Source organism: Sciurus carolinensis, chromosome 7, assembly GCF_902686445.1.
Source record: "Sciurus carolinensis chromosome 7, mSciCar1.2, whole genome shotgun sequence".
NCBI classification, from domain to species: domain Eukaryota; kingdom Metazoa; phylum Chordata; class Mammalia; order Rodentia; family Sciuridae; genus Sciurus; species Sciurus carolinensis.
Genome location: NC_062219.1, coordinates 152,460,188 through 152,483,556, shown reverse-complemented (window position 1 = coordinate 152,483,556; position 23,369 = coordinate 152,460,188).

The window sequence follows — 23,369 nt, the reverse complement described above, 5'->3', positions numbered from 1 at the left end:
CTTTGCATATATATTTTGTATCTGGAGAGTGGAGTCTCCCTCTCTCTCTCTCTCTGCTTCCTGATGACGTGAGCTGCTTCCCTCCACTACGTTCTTCTGCCATGATGCTCTGCCTCACCTTGATCCCCAGGGAATGGAGCCAGCCTTCTGTGGACTAAGACCTCTGAAACTGTAAGCCCTCAAATAAACCTTTCCTTCTCTACAGTTATTCTGGTTGGGTCATTTAGTCACAGCAGCGAAAAAGCTGACTAAAACACATGTGAATTTTGAAACTGTGCAATTATCTTCGAGTCAGAAATTCCACTATCATCAGAAAGTTCCAAAGCATTGGACGGAGTGAACTTTAGTGCATTTTATGCTATCGCAACATCAACATCTTAGCAAATTAGGAGATAAGCAGAACTAGCCGTCAGCCTTGGATCATGTGAGATAAGAGAGACGCAGAGTCAAGGAGAGTCCTCGTTGCATCATCTCCCCTCCCTTCGAACACTCAGCTAGGTCCATCTTGTGGGTCCGGCTCTGAAATCCAGACTGAAGGGACAGCTCACGTAGAAGAAGTCAGCCACCCGGCACCGGCATCAGGACGCGAACCTGCGTGCGCAGGGGGCTGGCGGGCTCTTTCTGCTCATCCTGACACTGTGAAAGACTGGGCGCCTTTTCATACCCTGGAGTGACCATCGTCTCCTCTCGTCTGTCATCTGACTACCGAACCCAGTTATTCAGAACTGCGTTGAAGCCCAGTGTCGACAGCACCTCAGGGCCCTGGGGGAGGGTGGCCGTGCTCTGTAGGCCTGTCTGACTGTCCTCCCGGTATGCTGTTGTCTGAGGCGTCTCCTTTTAGGATTTCAGTGCCTTCGTCACCACACCGGGGCAGCTGGGAAGCATCTGGCACTTTCTGGTTTCTGCTCCTGGTGATGCTCCTGTGCAGGTGATGCGCCCTCCCAGGACCAGTGTCAGGTCTGGACCCCGAGCAGGGAATGAGAGGGTGGCTTGCGTGGCTAGGAAGACACTGGGAGGTGGCCTCTGCCGCCTCCAGGTCTCAGAAGCGTCTGGTGGCCTCAGGTCCCACTGCCTTCCACCCTCACCCGGGCTGAACCAAGGCAGTTCCTTCTCCATTGCTCTAACCAGTCAGCTTCCCACAAGATGCATTTTAAGTAAGAATGCTTCTGACTCAGTCAAATCCTGTAAACTACGGAGGGCGTGCTGTGCCGGGGAGGGGGACGGCCGTCAGCGAGGACCCTGGTATCCCCTGGGTGGGAGCCTCCTGTCCACTTGACTGATCCAGGCTCCTGGCTGCACCCCATCTTCTCATTTCAGTTCTGAATTTCAAGGGAAGTAAGAAATGATAGAATCTGTAAGCCTCCGTCGGCATGAGCTTCTGCCCTTGAAAGTACACCAGGGCTCTGAGACCGACACAAATAACTTTAGAGACTCCTTCCCAAGCCTTCCAGCATATTGTGAGAGATGCATCACCTGGCAGCTCACACGACATCCCTCCCTCTGTACTCAGAGCTGACCGCCACACAGCCACGGCAGCAGACCTCCCGTGAAGGAGCGTCCTGCACTGGTCACCCGAGCAAAGGTGCAATCTGCACTTGGGTACTTTCTTTTAGTTTTTTCAGACAATGACCAGGGTCCCAGGGCAGGTGCAGATCCCCAGGCCACTCTGGGGCTCCCTGGGGGCGGAGGGGCAACCTCTCTGCTTTTCATTAACCAGCATGTCAGCCACTTAGGTGACATCTTTGAGCTGGCCTCATGCAGAAGTGATGTAAGCCACTCAATTTGTGCTGTTAGAATTGTCCCCTCTCCCTGCACAGCCTCAGCTCCTGCTGGTTCCGGGGTGCACGCCGGACGTGCATCACCAGATACCATCGAGAATGGATTCTGTTATGATGTCTTTCTTTTCTCTTTCCCAAGACGGCTTCATCCAAATCAGGTTAGGAAGCAGTAGAAATCAGAGTTAATAGTTAATTTTTTTCTCTTCTCTCTAAAAATGACATTTCTTTCATGAATGCATCCTGGCAAGACTATTTGGAATCATGCTTTCCTTTTTATTAAGACTACACGCTGTCTGTCTTAACGCATTCTCCCTGTGAACGTACACAGAGTGCCAAACATTATATTTAAACGGCTTGCATATTGAAGTCGTTACTGCGATTTCCATGCTTTCGAGAGGAAGGCTTTTTAGATCTGCTCTTCTGGCGGCTGGAAAAGCAGCCACCAGGCCCTGTCCCCACAGCCTCACTCTTGCAGATGCCTGGAGATTTGAAATCCACCTTCCTTCTGAGGTGGAAAGACAGGAGGCCAGGTCGGCTTCCTTGGCCTGGTGCTGAAATTGAGGTGGGATAATTTGTGTCTTTTCTTTCTTTCTTTTTTTTTCTTGAAAATAACTGCTGTTCTCGCCACGGAGAAGAAAAGAAGTCTTACTGAACGTTTCCACCATGAAGCTACACGTGTTCAGCAGCCCCTCTGAACTGAAAGGCCTAATTAGATTCTACTTTACTGTAAGAACTTGGCTCCAAGGTACTTAACCACTAAAACAGAGAGGGCTTACGGAGAGGAAGCTATATGATGTTCCAACAGAAGCGTCTGAAGTGTGTAATTTTGAAATGAAAATACAATGCTCCACATGATCCAGAGTTTTCTGATCCATTTGGGAAATGAGATGTTGTTCCTGTTTCCATTTGGTATCACATCACGGTTCTCTTAGGGAAGTGGAGATAAAAGGGGGGCTCTCTGGGAGAAGGGGACCTGGTGGGATCTCCAGGGTCACCTCACCGTGGGCTCTTTAAGCATATTGCTGGCACCAGGAGACCAGCTTCTTTTCCTGCCCCCTCCCAGGGCACTCCTACTCCACAGTTTATCACAGCTGAGGAGATGGGGGTCACTTTCACTTCTGTTTTCTAACTTTTCCCAGACTGGCTAAATAGAAAGTCTGAATTTTCCACTGTTAAGTACTTCTAAGCAGCACATTATTATTCTGTTATCCGTATGGAATATTGAATAAGTGTTCCTGCAATGTATCTGCATATGGAGCTTCCCAACTTCAATTATTCAATGACTCTGATACTATATGCCCTAAAATCCTAATTATTTAAGACCCCATGTGAATTGGGACTTTGCTGAGGCAGGTGAAACTCTTCGGCTCACCTCAGCCGCTGGAATCCACTTAGTTAAAACAGCTGCCTGCCAATGACAGGTTAAACTCAAGGGAAAAAGAAATGCCTCCGACGTGAGCTCCAGAGTCTGGAATTCTCTTCTACCCCAGGATGAATTTTGTAATTGAAAGGCCTTCATTGCCTCTTCAACTCAGCAATTTTGCAGATTCGCTAGTATTCTTTTTCTCTCTCCCATTTTGAAATGTCCCAGACCTTTTAATGTGATTCTGATGGAACTCAAAGAAAAGTTGTGTGAGAAAATATGGTTTGGGGCCTCTCTGCTATGTTATGCAAAATTAGTGCTGATTAATTTTGTTCTGCTATTTTCAAATAAGCGGAACTTTCAAGGATGCTTTCAAATGCATGGAATAATGAAGAGGTTCCATTTTGTTGGTGCCTGTAGCTTTTCCTTTAAAGGAGTTTTTCTGTCTGAGAATTTGAAGGCACCCTTCTAGTATGCAGCAAACATTAATTGGCTAATTGTGCTGTGCCCCAGACCCTGTGTTGTGCTTTGGAAATGAGGTGTCTCCCGAAAGCTCATGTGTGAGACAGTGTAAAAGCGTTCAGAGGAGAAATGATTAGATTGTGAGAGATGTAACATAACTGATGTATCAGTCCACTGATATGAATTCTTGGGTGGTAACCAGAAGTAGACCACCGGGGGTGGGTCTTGGGTTTATGTTTGGTCCCTGGTGAGAGGAGCTCTCTCTGCTTCCTGGTGGCCATGTCCTGAGTGGCCTTCCTCGTCCACTCCCTTCCACCATCCTGTTCTGCTTCACCTTGGGCCCAGAGTCAGAGTCAGCCAGTTGTGAACAGAACCTCTGAAACTGTGAGCCCCAAATAAACTTTTCCTCCTCTATGTTATTCTTGTCAGATGGATTGGTCACAGTGGGGCAGAAGCTGACAGAACATCCCAAAGAGAATGTAATCTAATAACAGATGAATACAGATCACCACCCCGAGTGAGTTGGGATAAGCTAGTGCAGCATCTTCCAAAGAGAAAGTGGACTGCTCAGGCAACTGGGCCCTACTCCTTGAAGTAACGTTCCAAGAATAAGGCAGACTTCCTGGGTTCCCAGCCACCAGTCCCCCCTGTTGTAGAAATGACTGCAGAGCATTTGTCACCACAAATGAGCCAAAGCTGACATGTGGTTGAAACCCATGTCCTCAGGTTACCCAGGTGCCACTCTTTCCCTCTCACTCCTTGTGCGGTTCTAGGACCCCATCTGGGTCCCACCTGACCCTGCGTCCTTGTGTCTCCTCCGGCTCCTCTAGAGCAGGAGCTGTTCAGACTCACCTAGAACACCGACGGTTTTGACAATAACCAGTAGACCACCCCTAGTGTTTTTTCCCGATGTTTTTCTTGGGGTAACTGGCTTGCAGTCGTGGGTTTGGGGACAAGGTCAGGGAGGAGAGCCAGCCCTCTTGTCATGCCTCAGTCACCTCCGGGGCCTTGGACTTGCTCACCGGCTCAGGTGGGGCCCTGAGCTCCGGCCGTGCAGGTCCCTTCCCCTCCTCCAGGCCCTCGGGAGGCGTCCACGTGGGCACGCAGGGAGGAGCAGCGCGGAGACCCGCCCTTCACGGGTCGAGCGGTGGCGGAAGTCTAGCTTCTTTGCATGAGAGACTGTGTCTGCTCCTGCGCCGACTTCCCCCGGCAGGGACCTGCTCTACTGTCCACCCTGGCCATCGTCTCAGCCAGGAGTCTCCGAGGACCCCAGCTTCGGCCATCAGGAGAAGTGCCCAGCAGGCGCTCTGTCCCTCCACCTACCCTCTTCATGGTGGTTGCTGAGCTTGTCCTGTGCCGCCACCAGTGCGGCCAAATGCGCAGTACGGGCTGGGGTGAAGGGAGACTAGAAAAGAGACAGCGGTGCAGACAGCGGGACGGCGGAGCGCGGCTCTCCGACGGCGAAGCAGATCGAGCCGCTGCGTCGACACCTCCATCTGTACCTGTCTCCTCAGGTTCGAGGCTGGGCGGGCATCCTGCTTTGCTCGGGTTCCAGGCCAGGTGAGCATCCTCCTTTGGCTCGGGTTCGAGGCCGGGCGGGCATCCTGCTTTGCACTCGGGAGCGTTACAGGACTGGTCACCTCCGTGGCTCTCCCCGCTGCCCCGTGCAGCTGGAGCTCCACGCGGGCTCCAGGGGGCGCGCGGTGGGATCGCTGCTCCTCGGGCAGCTCAGGGCGGCAGAGCGGGGCCGCGGGGCTGTCCACCGGAGCTCCTCCATCGCTGGGCTGCGTGCCTGGGTCAAGATCTGAGCCTCCTGGGCAGGGCAGGGCGTCACCACAGCAGCCAGGCATCCTGTGCCCGCGCACAGAAACCGTCCCAGGCTTGGGCGCGACTCAGCCACGAGGTCATCAGCGACCCCCATTCGGTCACTGCTCTCCCATCCTCTGTCACCGCTCTCCGCGGTCCTCGACTTCCGGCGGGCCTACAGCTTAGGGCTGGCCTTACGCATCCTCTGTGCCACCCTGGAGCAGGGTGCCTTTCACTGATGTTGTTTCTACAGCTAACAAAAGGTTTCGTGCCTCCCCCGCAGTAGCAGGTGACAGCCCTGCTGCCCTGAAATTCCTGGAAAGAAAGAAGCAGAAATTACCTTGATTTCAGGTGACATGATCCCATTTTATATATATGTATCCTAAAAAATCAACAAATGGTTAGAATGAATAAGTGAATTCAGTAAAGGCGCAGGATACAAAATCTTTTACCCAAAATTCAGTTGTGTTTCTTTTCACTCATGTTGATCTCTGTGGGGAAAAAAATGAAGGAAATAAGAGCATTTATGAGAGCATCAAAAAGAGTAATAAGCTTAGGAACAAATTTTACCCGTGAAATTAAAGAATGTTGACTGAGAACAATAAAGCTTCAGTGAAGATAACTGGAGGAGACACAAGTCACTAAGACGGAGAACTCACGCTTGGGAACTTGAAGGATCGCTGTTGTGAGAATGTCCACACTGCACGGAGCAGTATGCAGATTCAACACCATCCCTGTCAAAATCCCAATATTTTTCACAAAAGTAGAGAGAAGTTCTAAAATTCATATGGAACCACAAAAAGACCCCAACATGGTCTTGAAAAAGAAAAAGTGGGAAGCATCCCACTTTCTGATTTCAAATCATAATATAAATCTGTAGTAATCAGTGTGATGATAACACGGATACCAAAGTGGACACATGTCCAAGTAGAATAGACAAGAAAGCCCAGAAATAATAAGCCAGAGGATACCCGGCCAGCGAATATTTTACTAGCTCACCAAGAAGACACGACGGGGAAGGATGCTCTCTTAGTAAGTGGCAGTAGAAAACTGGACACCTGCATTCACAAAGACGGGACGTTTATACCATGACACACAGAAGTCCACCCCAAGTGAGGCAGAGACCGTGCCGACCGGCAGCTCTGGAATGTCTAGAAGAAAAGGTGAGGGAGATGCTTCTTGATGTCGGCCGCAGTGATGATTATTTTGGACATAACAGAAAAAACTCAAGCGAAGTAAGCAGCGGGAAGGTATCAAACTGAAAGGCTCCACACAGAAAGGAAACAGCGAACCAAGGAAAAGGCACCCAACGGACGGGCCAAAGGCTTTGCCAGTCATCCATCTGATAGACGGTTACACGCCAAGGACAGGGAGACCTCATACAGCCCAACAGCCGAAACACAGCGGGACTGGCAAAGGGAAAGGGGACCCAACGGACATTTTTCCAAAGTGAAAAATTGTTCAACAGGTTTATGAAAAGATGCTCAACACCAGTAATCATCAGGGAAATGCAAATTGAAACCACAGTGAGATATAAACTTCCAATTATTAGGATGGCCATTACCAATAAGAGATAACAGGTCTTGGTGGGGGAGTGGAGAAAAGGGAACCCTTATACATTTTTGGTGAGAATATCAATGGGTTCGGTCACTATGCAAAACAATATGGAAATCATTCAGTTAATTAAAATCAGCACTACCATATGACCCAGGCATCTCTCTGGAATATATATATATAATAAGGAAATTTTCCTAAATACATGACTGCACTCCCATATTTATTCAGCATTATTTATACTACCTAGTATATAGAAACAATCTATGTGTCCATCCGTGGATGAATGAACACAATAATTGTGTTATGTGTACAGGGTGAAATATTATTCAGCCTTGAAAAAGGAGATACCACCATTTACAACCATAGGAATGAACCTGAAGGTCATTATACTAAATGAAATTAGTCACTTTGCCTCTCTGGGTACATAATAAGAATTCATGAGTATCATAGTTTGCAGATGACTGGCAACATAGAGGATAAGGACACATGTATAACCTCAGTGTAGAGGTGGCAAGAGAACACTTTGTTTTCCCTGTGTCCTGGGCTGTAAGAAAACTATTTTTGTTAGAAGAATTTTTTGTAAGAATATGGACAGAGGAGTATGAGTCTAATGAATTCACAAATTAGTGTTTGTTTCTGTGTTTTGAATGTTATTAACCCCTACTTTTTCCTAGACTGATTTTAGCACGATTGCACTGCAGTACCAAATGACCTACTTTTCAGGAGGACTCATTAGCACATTACATAGTCTCATTTTTTAAAACTTTCTATGGCATTTTTCACATTAACCTTACTTGCCATAATGGATTTGTGTTGTGTTAAATCGTGAAAATGGCACTTTCTACAATAAGAGATTATTTAATTTGCCATTTTACTGAAATGACTAATTGGGAAGATTTTCGCGTTGAATTAGCAGTCTAACAACATAGATTTTAAAACACCTAACTGACTCTCCATAATGCCTCTGCAGTTTCTCATTTGCTCTGTAACTGCTTCTCTGGCGAAGTGGACCCACGGTCTCAAAACTGATGATGCCCAAGTTACCCTATGAAGATGCTGATTTTATTTTTTATCACTTTGATTTTTGGTTTCAAGAACAAATTTAGACATTTTTTTATTTTCACCATTTGGTTTGGAAGTTTAAGCCTTTCAATTCTTTCTCATTTCTTGAATTCTATGAAATAGTTTGTTTTACCAGTTAAACAAGACATTTAAAACCAATGGCTTAAACTATTACGTAAAAGGTTTATTTGGATCGAAAATAAAATCATCCCAAAAAACAATAAATCCGAAGCTTTATATTCTTAATATTGCTTTGTAGTAAAAATAGCATGTGTATATGTCTGTCTAGGCTGCTATTTATCCAGGTACACAGACGCTAATATCAATCATAGATAACAATACATGATATAATTTGCTTTTTCAAGAAAGGGAGTAAATACGTGAAAAGGAAAACCTGGCATCCTGACAAGCATTAGGTGGAAAGGAGCTCCCACGGGTGACAGCGGCTCAGGGCGGAGCCGTGGCGCGTGCGTCTGGCTGTCCGGCGACGTGTCCGCGGTGGTGGTCGATGCCCGCCGCCCAGCCTCCCACACAGCCTTCAACCCGAGCTTCTGCCCGGGCCGCCGCTGTTCCTAAGTCTCTGGGTCCTTGCGGGGCGCCGATCCCCACACTGCCCGCGGGGTGACGGGGAGCCCTGAGCCCGGGTGGTGCCCCTGCAGTGCCTGAGAAGTCGTCGCGGGGTCCAGGAAGCAGCCTGGGAGGGACCCCAGGTTTACAGATGCGTGCGGTTCACGCGGGAGTGGAGAACGGACAGGACGCGGGCCAGGATCCCAAGTCAGGGGTCCCAGGTCAGCGGTCCCAGGTCAGGGGTCCCAAGTCAGGGGGCAGCAACGGGGACGGCGGCTGCAGCCGTCTGACCAGGACGGGCCGGGGCAGCGCTGTTGACCTGAGCGTCCAACACAGTGACCGCCCTCGGGCCCCGGATCGCGTGCAGCGGCGCGTCTCCTGCGCGGCTCTTGCGCTTCTGCAACGCAGTGCGAGGACGAGGTGCTTCCTTGGCCGCTGGGTTCTCAGATCCACGTGGCGCGAACCCCAGGAACCAGGCCACAGCCTTGAACGCCTCCCGCAGTGCAGTGGACTCCTGAGGCCCGCGTCTCCGTCAGGTTCAAGAGGCTGACGGGTTATCAGTGCTTCTGCTTAAGGAGCGTCTGTGGCGTCCACAGGAACGATTCGTTTCCACGTGATTAAGTCGGTCCCCAAATTTCGACTGTAAAGGAAGCCCTGACACAGCTCATGCTTGGCATCTCAGGGGGCTTTCCCTGTTTGTTTTCTCAGATTTCATTGATCAGGAGCCTTTCAGTGACTTTTAAATAACATTGTTGACAGATTAATGTAAGGTTCATATAAATTATTTGGATATTTAATATAGTAATGGAGTCACCATGATGACTTAAAACATTTTAGTATCATTTTCTTTTAAAGGCTTAGTTTTGTGTTCTGGGTGCTTAGTTTGGATGTTCTGGGTGCTTAGTTTGGTGTTCTGGGTGCTTAGTTTGGGTGTTCTGGTGCTTAGGTTGGGTGTTTTAAGTACTTAGTTTGGTGTTCTAGGTGCTTAGTTTGGTGTTCTGGGTTCTTAGTTTGGGTGTTCTGAGTACTTACTTCAGTGTTCTGGGTGCTTAGTTTACATACTTACCTGGGTTAAGCAAATTTGGTGTTCTGGGTGCTTAGCTTGGGTGTTCTGGGTGCTTAATTTGGTGTTCTGGATGCTTAGTTTGGGTGTTCTGAGTACTTAGTTCAGTGTTCTGGGTGATTAGTTTGCATGCATACCTGGGTTATGCTCCATTAACTCTAGTTCAGATTTGATGGACGTCATATTTCTCCAGCTAATGTCTGACTAAGTCCAGTACACCTTGAGGACCCTCTCCAGCCTTCTCTGGATACACAATTCTCTTCGACTGTCCCATGGACCTTGTGAAGGCAGAGTCCTCTATGTGTTCTGATGGAGTTCACCTTTTCTGGATCATAGTGGATAAAACGCTGTCATAATGAGATTGTGTTTCTGTATGACTCTCAAGATTAGTTGTCTTGATTACAGAAACTCAAAACCAGAGCTGACGTGGGGACACCAATAATCTTTTCAACAATAGTTATCTCTCTATTTTCATACATTTGGGATTTTCTGTCCCCCTTGCAGTAAGTCAGTAAAATCTGATTTTTCCAGTGAAACAGATCTCTGGAAAGAGCTAAAAAGGGAAGTCTCTGAAAGGAGCTCAGTGGCCTGTCCTCTTGGGCACAGATCCAAAGTCAGGAAAGCTTGGTTCTAGAATTTGCTCTCTTTGCTAACATGCTGCACAGGGTGCATCAGACCCTGCATGCTGCTGGTGGCCAGCCAGGCCGGTGGTCTTGTGGCTGGTTTTGCTGGCTCCTGGAACAGAACTATGAAATAGCACACGGGTATTCCCTTAGAAATTTCTGACTACAACATTGGAGAGTATTGACCTCAATGTCAAAGAAAAATGATTATTGAGTGAAAAATCTATGGCTAATGTCTATAATATTGCAAGCTGTCCTGTAGAGTCTCCTTCTTTGCAGTTACAACGTAATCTTCATAGAGTTTCAATGACACTGTTTCCACCAAGGATACGTGTGCTTTTTCCATGAAAAAAATAGATGGGAACTCAGGCTGCATCTCTTTCGATGAATTTCTTGCCGTCAATCGGTTCAAGGAAGTCCCCGTGTGGTTTCCACAAGACCATTGTTTTGAACCTAGGTAAAATGGATTAGTCGTGGCCACATTCCCCTTATAGGAAACAGCATGACCTGGAACCTCTGGTTTCACAGGATGGCCTCGCTGCTGGGTGATCTGCCTCTGCGGATGGGAAGGGAAGGTTAGTTGTCCTTCGAGGTGCGATCTTCCGGGTGCTAGCAGTCTCATTCCCAGCGTTCAGTCTGTCTTCCTGATCCGTGTGTCAACCAACCTCTTTTCACTCCAAGAACATGGCTAAGCGGCCTCAGCCATCACTTCCTCTGCGTTTAGCAGGTTCAGCCATCCGGTCACTCAGGTCCCTGTCCTCCAAATGACGCCCCAGCTCTCCGATGCCATGCACCACCACGCTTTCTGGGTCAACTTTAAGTAATGTGATAGTAATGTCTCTGCCCTCTGGAGATGGTAATCTCAGAAAAATTGGGGTAAGGCCAACCTGCAAATGTTTGCATGTTCTGATTAGCATGAAGTTCTTCCTTAGTTCCTTTTGGACTTTTCAAGGCACATTGTCTTTAAGTGGAAGAACAAAAAGAGGGGGGCAGTGTGTGTGTGTGCATGTGAGTGTGTGTGCCCATTTGAAGTGTGCATGCCCAGATGTGTGTGTGCACGCGCCCTAACCAGGGGCAGGGGTTTTATCAGGCCACCCACCTGGCGTGAGTGGATTAAGAGGCGGTAGAATGTGCACAGGGCTTCATTTCTCACCAGCACACGCCGCGTTTCACCCAGCATGCCACTCCTGGCCCAAGAGAAATTGAGATATGATAACAGGAAATTCTTGTGGTCATAGTGGAACAGGAGGAGGCAAGGAAGGAGCGGCAGAGAGGAAAGAGGTCTTCTCTCTGCACACCTGTGCCTCTGCACCAGCTAGCTCTCGACTTCATCCAGGGCCTCCCTGGAGAGGCTGGCCTTCCATCCCTCCCCCCACAGGAGGCACCAGCGACTTCCCCAACCCTGGAACAAATAGGAAGACCCAGAGGGATCTGAGGGACACAGGCGGTGTCTGCTCTTGCCTCCGTCTTCCCAGGCACAGCCACGTGGAGACTGCAGAGTATCAATAGCTGCCATTTCTCTTTCTGAACAAATCGCCTCTGTGCAGTTTGCCCCCGAGGGTCCTGGAGAGTGTCCTCCCCGTCTCTCCCTGTGCCGCCGACACTGGCTGCAGTGCTCCTTGCCCAGGGGCAGGTGTGTGTATCCTCCCCCGCTCTGACGTCCAGCTCCAGCGGCCAGGCCAGGCCTGGTGCCTTCCTCTCAGTAGATTGGTTTGCATTCTCCAGGATTAAAATGGTTTAGAGAGCGGCTGGGAGCGGGCAGGAAGAGCCTGGGTTGTTTAGAAATGTCAGAAAACGTGTCAGGACGGCCAGTGTTCTGGGGAGAACGGGGGAGACAGGCACACACCGCTCCTTCCCATCCTAGCCGGCAAAACACCGTGAGGGCCGGAGAGCCCTGTGCTCTGCGGAGGACAGGGAGAGGGCAGGAGGGTGAGGACGAGGCTGGCGTCCCACCGGCAGGGGACCGCTGATGGATGGGACCGCCTGGGTCAGCACACCCGGAGTCGCTCTCTGTTACAGTCACCCTTGCAGAAACCAGCCACGGAGAAGGAGACGGAGCCAGGGAGACGGGAGAAGGTGTCCAGCAGCAGCTCACGTCCCCCTGGGGTTCTGCCTCTGCTCCCATCGCCGAGGGGGCTTCTGTCCTTGCTGGGCTTCCTCAGCCACAGGAGGTACCCAGGTCTCAGGAGGAAGCCTGCATCTCTCGAGATTCTGTGCAGGGGACCAAGGAAACGGACCACGGGCGTCCTCGGTGCCATGTCCATCACAGGGCCGTCCACGGTGGCAGAGCCAAGAGGAGGCACTGCACACCAAAACCCTGAAAGCCGGATGAGCCTGGGACCCGAGGCTGTCCCTGTGTCCTGCTGAGGACAGGTCAGCATGCGGTGCTGTCCTCACTGGGATGTGTCTGGAACAGCCTTGCAAAGCGTGGGTCTCGGTGCCCTGAACAGGGACTGAGTCAGGACAGGCTTGGGGCAGAATTTCCATGGGTCTGGCTGGACCTAGAGGGAAGCGTTCAGGTCACTGGGGTTTCCACCTGGCCAAGGGTCAGCCAACGGCCACTGGCGTCTCCGTGGCGGAGGAGCACCCTGGGCCTTTTCTGTGGAGTGAAGAAGTGAAGCAGTCCTCGACAAATCTTGGGTGTCTTCCTTCCTGTGTAACATGGGCCTGGGGGGAGGGGCTAGTCCACAGGACTGGTAAGATTCCTTCTAGAACCCGCAGTGCTCCTGCGGCCAGAACACTCAACCAAGCTGGGGACCAGCCTCTCCCTTGCTGTTCTCCGAGTTTGCCTCCTGTGTAAACGAGTCATTAAGAAAGAGGGGACGTCACCTCTTTTGCTGGATGTAGTTGGAGACAAGGACAGGCTGGTGAGCCCTGAGCACCTGCGGGCCGTGGCTGGCATCTGAAGGCTGCCTTGCAGGATTTTAAGGGGAAGACGACCCAGTTTGATTTGCATCTATAAACAGTACCCTTGCTGTGTGTGGCCAGCTGACTGCAGGAAGATCAGAATCAGGTTGGCGAGTTAGGAGGCCACATTTAGTAGAGTGTAGGCGAGACATCCAGCGGCCTGGCCCAGGTGTAATGAGGCTTGGGGGTCCACAGAAGAGCCACACTCCAGACGCGATTTTAAGACTAAACCAGAGCGTTTGGGGATGGGTTGAACCTGTCCAGTAAAGAAGGACCAAGTGCTCAGAATGAATTCCACTCTGGCTTGAGTGGCTGAGTCTGCAGGTGACCTTGGCCGAGGGGGGAAAGCTCGGAGGTACCCTGTGAGTGTCCATGAGGACTTGAGCCTGTCCCTCTTCTGTACACGACACTCACTTCAAAAAACATAGTCTCCGTGGGGTTGTGGAGACTCCTCGGCCTTTCCTGTTTCCAGGGTCTGATGGGAACTTCCAGTTAGACTAGGACTATTGACCCCACGCTGCTCCCTGGGGAACCGGCTTGAGTAGCAGGTGTATGCGCCAGAGCTGGGCGTCTGGGTCCTGCCCCTTCCCTCCTTGGTGTCTGCCTCACAGCTGTGACTCTTCCCTCCTGGGGTCAGGCCCCCTCCGCCCACCAGCTGTGTGGATCCTGCTGTCTCCTTCCCTGTCCCTCACTGGGTCAGGTCCTCATGGCCCACACGCGGAGCCCTGACTCCCAAGGCCCGGCCCTGCCCACAGAGGTCATCTCAATGAGCATTTTCTATCAGTGGTTCACTTTCAATGGTTTTGGCAGAAAAGAAGAGCTCAACCTCCCCCAAGCCGTTCTCAGCTGGGCACCAGTCCATTCTTTAGCAATTCACGCCCCAAGAGAACATGTCTCTGCTTCTCCACTCAACTCCACACTGTCCCGTCTCCATGGATCCTTCCGGCAACTTCTAAAACCTTCTAAAGATTCTGCGAGGCCCCATTTTGCAAAGTGCAACTCAACGTCACTAACTAGTAGAATGACGTGTTTTCCTGTCGGGTTCCCTAGATGCATGAATTTCTGTCCTCGAATACTGTATCAGGATGGACCCTCTGTCACAATCAGCACCGGAGAGTTTCCTAGGAAGGTTTTTGTGGGGCGACTCTCGGACTGGCTTCCAGGTCTCACTGTAAACGGTTCTCGCTATGGTGCTTTTCCAGAGCAGAGGCTCAGGTAGAGTTGCCAGATTCAAAGGCAAAGAAGTGTCTGCAGGAATCACCACCACATTCCAAATCCCAGCAGACACCTGCAAGAGACGAGAGAGAGGTGGAAATGGGGAAGCGGAGAACGAGGGAGGGGTCAGCGAACCCTGCGCAGTGCTGTGCTTCATCCCTTCTCCGAAACCCCCAGCCAGGTCTCAAGGATGCCCCGGCACGCCTTGAGATCTCCCTTGTAGATCCAAGTCCTAGATTCCACACTTGTTCTCCCCAGTCTGCTAATGGCTTGCCCTTGGCCTGAGCGGTATCAGGACACTGGTGTTCTGGAACAGACAAAACACCGGTATGTTTCTTTTGTTTTTGTTTGGGTCAGATCACAGCTTGCGGGTATTGACAGAGCTGCTGATCCACTCCCGGGCAGCACCGGGGTCCGTGTGGATTAAGAAGGTGCCTCTGTGTCACACCCTAACATTTCTTGAAGAACACAGAGTTCAGTGCAAACACCACCTTGATACCATCAACAGGAAGTTGATGAACAGCACTGCTCCTTGAAAACTGTCTCCGGCAGCTTTTGAAAACACACTTCAGAGGTTCAGCGGCCCCGGATCTGCTCTCAGTACCCTGCGATTGCTGTTACCATTTCCAATTATAGATTACCTGGATCTCACCATAACCTTTCCAGATGAGCAGGATGGGAGTTGGGAATTCACTCTTGGGCTGGTGAAGTAACTAAAGTTCAGAAGGAAGAACTGACCCAAAGTCACTCTGCTGGTGGGTGGCACCGGGCAACCCCCTGGCCACGCCTGTGTCTCACACAAGTCCTCACTCCCTGCATCCTGCAGAGGTTTACACTTGTAAGTTGGCACTACCACGGGCTGGATCCACCAGCCAGGTTTGAACAGACCAGCCCGTGCACACACACACTCACACGCAGCTCAGGCAGTCTCTGGGGCAAAAAAAAGGTCCTATTCCTGTGCTAGTCTTTCAATTTTGCTACATTTAGTATGTATGTTAATGGTTCTTTCTTGATGAAACGCTGGGATGGAGACAGCAGCTAAACGAAGTCAAATGCTGCCTAACTTCCTGAATTCCCCATTTTTTTAAATCTAGAAGGTTGTTATTAATTACATCTGGTCAAGAGCCTGAACACTAGAAGGAGACGACACCTTCAGGCAAACTTCTCCTTGTCTTTATTTTCAACCGACACTCTTTCAGATACCAATTTTGGGGGGTATTTCCAGTGGGGCATGACGTGGGCTGGAAGGCTTCCATCTGTGTGAATTAAGGATTGAAGCCACTGGATCTGCAGCTCTGGGCAGGTGGGACTGACCCAGCCGGCCCCTGCCGTTCCTTGTGCAGAAGCCTCTGACTGCGAGGCCCCACCCAGTGCCCCTGCACCTGCTTCCCCCGCCCAGCCTCCCTTTCCCCTGCTGAGTCAACCTCATGCACAGAGACCATCTGGGCCAATAACGCGGCCCCAGAATGGATCTCCGCCTGGGTTGCATAACAGAGGGCAGACCCTGGGGGCTTCACCACAGCAGAGCATCTCTCAGCGACTGAGTCTGAGGCGCGGGGAGGGTAGTGGGAGGGGTTACTCCAGGCCCTTCTCCTCCTCTCTTCTCCTACCTTCTCTCCAGGACTTTTCAAATGAATCCCCTGCTCTCTGCAACCCTAGAATTTTTCTAGGGCTACACTACATATTCTTTCTCCCTGACTGTTCTAGAAGAGCTGAGATATAATCTATTTTCTTCACTCCTTTGTGCCCTGGTCAAGAAGAGTCCCTACATGGAGAAGCCTTCTAGGAATGGATTAATGAACATCCACAATTAAAATCTTGGGTAGCACCTTCGAAAGCTTCAAAGGCAATCATGTACTGACACTGCTTGGCCTCACTCCTAGGAATTGGGCATCCATGCATCTGAAAGTCTCCCTCCAGCAAAGACGCACCAGCACATCTTGATTGAATTTATGTACGGATTCCAGGGTGAATCTCGAAAGAGCACCTGAGTTTGTCAGGAGGATTGGGACTACAGGCTGGTCTCTTTTAATTCATACCGTTGTCTTTAATTCTGATTTACTTTCAGTCCATGCATTGATTTACCTTTTTTAGGTCTTTTCTCACTTTGTTCTTCATAAGCCCTTTGTTGGCTCTCTAAAAGTTATTGCCACTGAATTAGGTTTTAATGGAGTTAATATATCAGTATGTTATTTAGTGTTTTTGCCCGTGATTAATCCTAGGAAAGCTGTGCGAATGCCTTCGCAGAGGGCTGCATTTGCTCCAGGTTGTAGCATTATTCATGTCAGAAGCAAACGGACAAAGCAGAGCATAGGAAAAATGAGGCAAGGAGCCCGGGGAGTCTGGGATCCAGGGCTGGAGAGAGAGGGAGAAAGTTTTTCAGGGGAGCTCACTTTGCAATCCTAGGGTCTTCCGTGAGGCTGGTAGGTTTTAATCCTGCAGTAAGTAGGATGAAAGCGGTGTTTGCTCCTGAGCCAGGGTTACTGGTGAATCAATAGCTTTGCTTTTGCATGTGTGCATCACCTCTGTAGCACATTGCCCTGAACAAAGGGCTGGGCCCTGGCTCACGTGGGTAGCACCCACCATCTTCACGGGTCTTCTCTTGCCAGAGGAAGAGGAGCATAATCTTTATAGCAAACTTGTAAATAATACTCTGAACCATGAAAGCGGACCCTCCATTTTGAGTCTTGTTGCCCAAATAGGTTAATATGTGTTAACCTTCATCTATTGCTTTCCTGGTTCACAAAGGAAACAGCAGCAGACAGTTCACCTGAACTCCCCTCAAGCACAGATGGTTGCAAAACCCTAGGAAGGTTATATAGATGAGCCTTTCACACCTTTCAGTCAGGAGAGTCCCTGGAGGTTGGCGAGTCTGCCATTCTGGCTGTAATGGTGGCACTTCCTCCCAGATGCAGTCTCTCCCCCCGGAGCATACCTGGCAATGTGTTTCTCCTTCAGCCCATTTGGACCCTGGGTGGGACAAAAGTCAATTTTCCATTCATCCACAGCTCCAGGCCACTTTTGAAACCAGCACAAATCGCTTCTAGTTCTAGGTTACTTTGACATAGGTAATGACTTAAAATTCCTCTGAGCTTAGATTTTTACACTTACGATTCTCCAAATTAGCTCTCATTATCCCTGCAGGTCTCTGCCTTTTGAGCTTTCGAAGTCATAGGTTTCTGATATAACCAGAGCACGGAGGTCCTTAGCTTTGACGGTCACAAACCCCTGCAGATGGGGAGGACGAGTGTAATGTCAGCAGGCGTGGTGGGGCTCAGTCAGGGCAGTACAGAACCAAAGATCAGTAAAGAAACTGCAGACCGTGGCCACAGAATCACCAGGCAATGTCCGATGTGTCTGCACCAGAGCAGGGCAAAGCTTTGACAGGGGAGGGTCGAAATGATGGAGGGTTCCGGAAAGATGTTGCTCTCCCCACCCCGTTCTGTGCTTTTAGGTGTATACTGGTATCCAGTGAAGTAAAAATAAATGAAAGTACCTGGTTGGGTTTCAGGCCTCTTGCCTCTTGTTTTGTGTTGAGGTTGGACTTTCAGACTCCTCCAGAGTGAGTCTGCAGACATGTATGTAATGCTTCTACCCGCCAACAGATAGATTAGGGATATGAGTGGCAAATATTCTTTTCATTGCATGTAATCACAGGCTTGAAAAGAACTAAGAGGCTGTCCAAGCTGTCTGCTGGTCTGTGCAAACGTGACCGTCCTTACAGAAGGCAATGGACATATGGCTTTCGGGGCTGTTTTCAAAGGGGATAGACTCCCTCTCTGGAATAAATCATCCCTCCTATTTAACAGCCTTTACTGTTGGAGCGTGCCTTCCCATAACGAACTTGCTTTTAGAATTGACTGGGGCTTTTCCATTTCTGCTGAAGAAATAGACTGCTTAGTATTGTTTGACCACATACAAATGCTTCTGTAGCGAGATCATTCATTGCATGGCGAATGCACTAGTGTGGGGATATTGCTTCTGAGAAGTGCTGTCTTCTCCCCCTCCCTCCTCTGCAGGCTCAGCTTGGATTGCCTTGCAGATCCTGCCTCTCTCCCTCTGGGTGACAGTCTTCACACTAGATGGCAGTAAGACCCCAGCTTGGGTCCATTCACGTCTCCCCTCCCCCTTCCTTGCCACATGTAATCTTTTCTTGTCCAAAGCAATATGGAATAAAACATGCAAATAAAATCCCTTCATTTTGTACAAGGTTCATTCAGAAAAGCTGATATGCAATTAAAACTGATATAGAAAAATTATGTTAAGTGATATCAAACAAGGCATTGTGGGTTTTTTTTTTTTTTTTTCCGGGGGAGTGGGATCATCCCTGGTTTGTTTCTTTGTTTGTTATTCTTCTTTTTCTGACATAGTTTAATTACAGAAGGAGATTTGTTAGGGCCCAAAGTCTAAGTTTAAGCAAAAAGATAAAAATGTATTTCTCAGAAAAAAAAAAAAAAATGGAATTTGACCGTGCCAGTTGCTTGTTTCCCCAAATCCTGTGCCTCTTCCAGCAGATTGGCTATGCTTTTATGCTACGTTAATCTGGATTTTCTAGATGCAGAGAGCCAGATGCGTGCCCCAGCCCTGTGTATATTGCCCATTAACATGAGTAGGATGATAGGAAGGGAAACCCAGCCACGCCAAAGCCCCTGAGGAACTGCGCACCCCCTTCCTTGTGCCTGGGTGAATCTGCAGATCTGCTGGTGAAGTGGAGAGAGAAATGCTCTTTCTGTACAATCTTCTTGGGTAGCTAATCCAGACCCCCAGAATGCCCGAAGGAGGAACCCATCTCAGGATGATTTCTGAGGGAAAAAAAAAAAATGGCTCTCCTCTGATCAGGGATAATTCATGTTGCATACAAAGTCGTAAAAACACGGAATGCAAATGTCAAACATTTAAGTTGGTGTTACAGGAGTGTTATTCTTTCTCCTTTCACAGTTCGCAGCCCTGGGCTTGATATTGGAATTCACAGCCACCATGCGCTCATTTTAAAGGAAAGCATGTAATCACCTTTAAAGGTTACCACACAGAAAACTGAAGCAGCGGGAAGAGGCAGGGTGAATACATGAGCAAGGCGAAGACTGCTCTGGGCTCACATGTGCAAACGCTTAATGCATTATTTATAGACATTGTTTTACCAGGGAGATCAAGGTCATCTGTGGACTCCTGGGCAATGGGTCAAGTCTTGAGAGGCCGTCCTAATAATCCCTGCTGACGGTTTCTTGGAGAGTGCTTGTGTGCTCTGAGTAGTTGTGTTTTCCAACTTGGAAGGAACAGTGAAAAGCTTTTTTTAAAATTAGTTAGCTACTCATTTATCCAACTGGATCACAACTCATTAATTTTGATCAGCATCAGGGAATAGAGAGAGTGTTGCTGCCTTCACATCCTGGCTTCCTGAACTCTCTCCATCACTCTGTCAGAACAACATGCAATTCACCTCTGCTTGTAACCACTAGTCTGCCTCTGCTGTGTGCCAGTGATATTTCCATATATCCCAGTGTCTAGCATGAAGCAGACTCAGTAATGGTGTGACTTATAAAGAAAGACTGGAACCCTAGGATATTCACTTGGGAAATTCTAATGGGAAATTATTTCCAAAAGCACTTCTCCAAACCCATATGTATTAATTATTGTGGAATTCTGCACCTTTCCGGAGTTATCCATGCTGGGCCCTTTGTGTTGTGTGTGTCTCCCTTGGTTCTCTTGTATCATAGAGCAGATGTAGGTTTCCTTTCTCCATCAATTCTGGGACAGGGTGCAGAGGCTGTTCCTCCAGAATTTAGTGGGCAGTGGCAGATGGAAAGAGGCATTTGGGAGGAGAAGACCTCTTCAGTGCAGACAGTAGGTGACATGGTTTGCAGAGAATTTAAAAACAATAGTAAATTTTACTAAGATCCGTGTGGTTTTTATGATCATCATGCTCCAGCGACGCTAAACAGTGTCAAAAGTGAAATAGTCTCCCTGCCGAGCAGACCCTGCCTGCTCCCTGTCTCTCCTCTAGGGCTTCTGAAAGAGGGGCCATCTCAGTGCCTTCGCCTCAGCTCTGCAGGGTGATGTTCTCTTCATGGACTTAGGTGTGATAAAACAGCCCCCGAAAGCAAGCATTCCCATCCTGCCTTTGTATCTTCCTCAGGAACAGCCTCCTCCATTTCCTTCAGTTTTCGGAGATGTTGAAATTTTGATTTGGCGGGTTCCTGTGAGCACAGAGAATTTCATGGCCATTACCACCTTTATGAATAGTGAACTCTTCTAGGTGGATCTGGACCTTTCTGGAAATATTGGAACCACAATAATTCCTTGGGATCTTTCTCTTCATTCAGATCAGTAGTTCAGAAACCAGCAGATATAACAGGAATCCTCCATAAGAACAAAATAGCGTAAAATCAAAACATTCAGAAGAAGGTGTCCCTATTTAATAGGCAATGGGATTCAAGAAAATAGAGGGTGGCCAAAGGGCCTTCCATGGAGGACAAGAGGCACAATCTTACCACCAGAATGCAAATGAGTGGGGACAGTCCCTTGGCAAGCCGACCGAGACATCTCTATTTTGATTTAACACCCCTGATTTAAGATGTTTTCAGGACAATTAAAAGATATAATTAAAAGAGAAACAATTAAAAGTGATTGAACTTACAGAATAACCCACTTATGAATAGAAGGCAGTGTTTCTTCATTTGCCCATCTCAGAGAGGAGCATGGATGGATTCTAGGGTTCAAGCCATAGATTCTGAGGTCAAGCAACCTGAGGTTTTAGTCCTCACACATCACTTGCTAAATGAATGACATTGCTTGAGTTCCTCTTTAAGACTCAGATTTTTTCATCTGATATTACATGAAAATATTATAACAATTTTGTATCATGGAGTTGACATGAGATTTGCACGATCCGACGTAGGTGAAATGTTTGCCTCAGTTCTTGGCACATAGGAGACTCCCAGTCCTCCTTAGCATTGTGATTCCACATACGCTGGGAGTTCTCTCTTCCCACTCTAGCTACCAGTTAAGTCATTCCATGCTCACTCCACTTCTTCTCATCCTGCTGTCTTTATTCACTTACTGTCATCTCAGTCCCAATAGTTCCGTCTAATGTGGTTATTTAAAAAGCATTCCTGCTCTCAGAAAAGCAATGCTTGAGACATCATAATACCTGATCTCAAATTATACTACAGAGTCATAGTAACAAAAACAGCACAATATCAAAACAGACATGAGGATCAATGGAACAGAAGAGAGGACACAGAGACAAATCTACATAGTTACAATCATCTGATACTTGGCAAAGGCGCCATGAATATGTGCTAAAAGTGGTGGTGGAACTCTGGATATCCATACATAGAAGAATCAAGCTAGATCCCTATCTCTCACCCTGCTCATAAGTCAAATCAAAGTGGATCAAAGACTTAGGAATTAGATCAGAAACCTTGCAACTACTAAAAGAAAACATGCTTAAACAGTCCAACATATTAGCACAGGCACAGACTTCCTTAATAAGACTCTTAATGCCCAGGAAATAAAACCAAGAATCACTAAATGAGATAGCATCAAATTTAAAAAGCTTTACATGGTAAAGGAAATGATTAAGAGCATGAATAGAGAGCCTACAGAATGGGAGAAGATCTTTGCCACCTATTCTTTTTCGAAGAGATTAATATCTAGCATATATAAAGAAATAAAAAAAGCTTAAGACCAAAACAAAAAAAAAATAAACAAGCAAAAAACATAACTCAATCAAATGGGTAAAAGAACTAAACAGACGTTTCCCCAGAGAAGAAACAAAAATGGTCAACAAATACATGAAAAAATTAATCAGGGAAATGCAATCAAAACTACACTGAGATTTTTATCTCCCTCTAGTCAGAATGGTGATTTTCAATTTTCAAGAATACAAATAGTAAGTGCTGGCAAGGATGTGGTGGATTGTAAATTAGTACAACCACTGTGAAAAGCAATATGGAGATTCCTCAAAAGATGAGAAATGGAACCTCCATATGACCCAGCTACTCAACTCCTTGGCATTTATCCCAAAGAACTAAAACCAGCATGCTATAGGGACACAGTCACTTCCATGTTTACAATTCACAACAGTCAAGTTATGGAACCAGCTAGGTGCCCAGCAACAGATCAGGAAAATGCAGGATATATACATAGCGGAGTCCTATTTATAAAGAAGGATGAAATCATGTCCTTTGCTGGTAAATGGATGAAATAGGAGAACATCACGCTAAGAGAAACAAGTCAGACCCAGAAAATCAAGGGTTGAATGTCTTCTCTCGTGTTCACAAGCTAGAGCTAAGTAAGGGGGAAACCGAGGTGGTGGGGGGCTCAGAGGTGATGAGGACAGAGGGAAGGGCAATGGAGCAGAAGGAGGAGGTCGAGGGGGAGGCCGGAGGGCGAGGAAGGGGAGGACACGCAGAAGAAACGTGACGAAGTTATGCCGTGTGCACGTGTAAACAGCACAGTGAATCCACCTGTATGTACATCATAAAGCACCAAATAAAAATAAATGGATACATAAATAGAAGGAAGAGCAGCAGAGTAGAAGAAAGGGAAGAGAGGCAGGGAGGAGGGGAGATGAAGAAGAGGAAATCAGGGAGCAAAATGGAGCAAATAAAATTCCATGCCTGTCTGATTATGGAATAATCTATAGTATATAGATTATATAATGTATAACTATATTGCACTAATGACAGCTTTAAAGTATGATACTTCACATGGTTATGCTAATTGTTTCTAATATATACATACATCAAATCATTTCATTGTATATATTGAATATGTTTGATCTTAGAAAATTAAATATTTTAAAGTAAAAAACAGAAGAAAAAATTATCCATGCCCTCTCTCCCATATATAAATTATAACAATATTAGACTCTAAACATGGGTGGTGGATTTCTATCAGGAGAGGAAAGACAGTAAAATCCACATGAACTGAAGCCAGAGAAGTTTCCTTGGAGGTTGTGACTG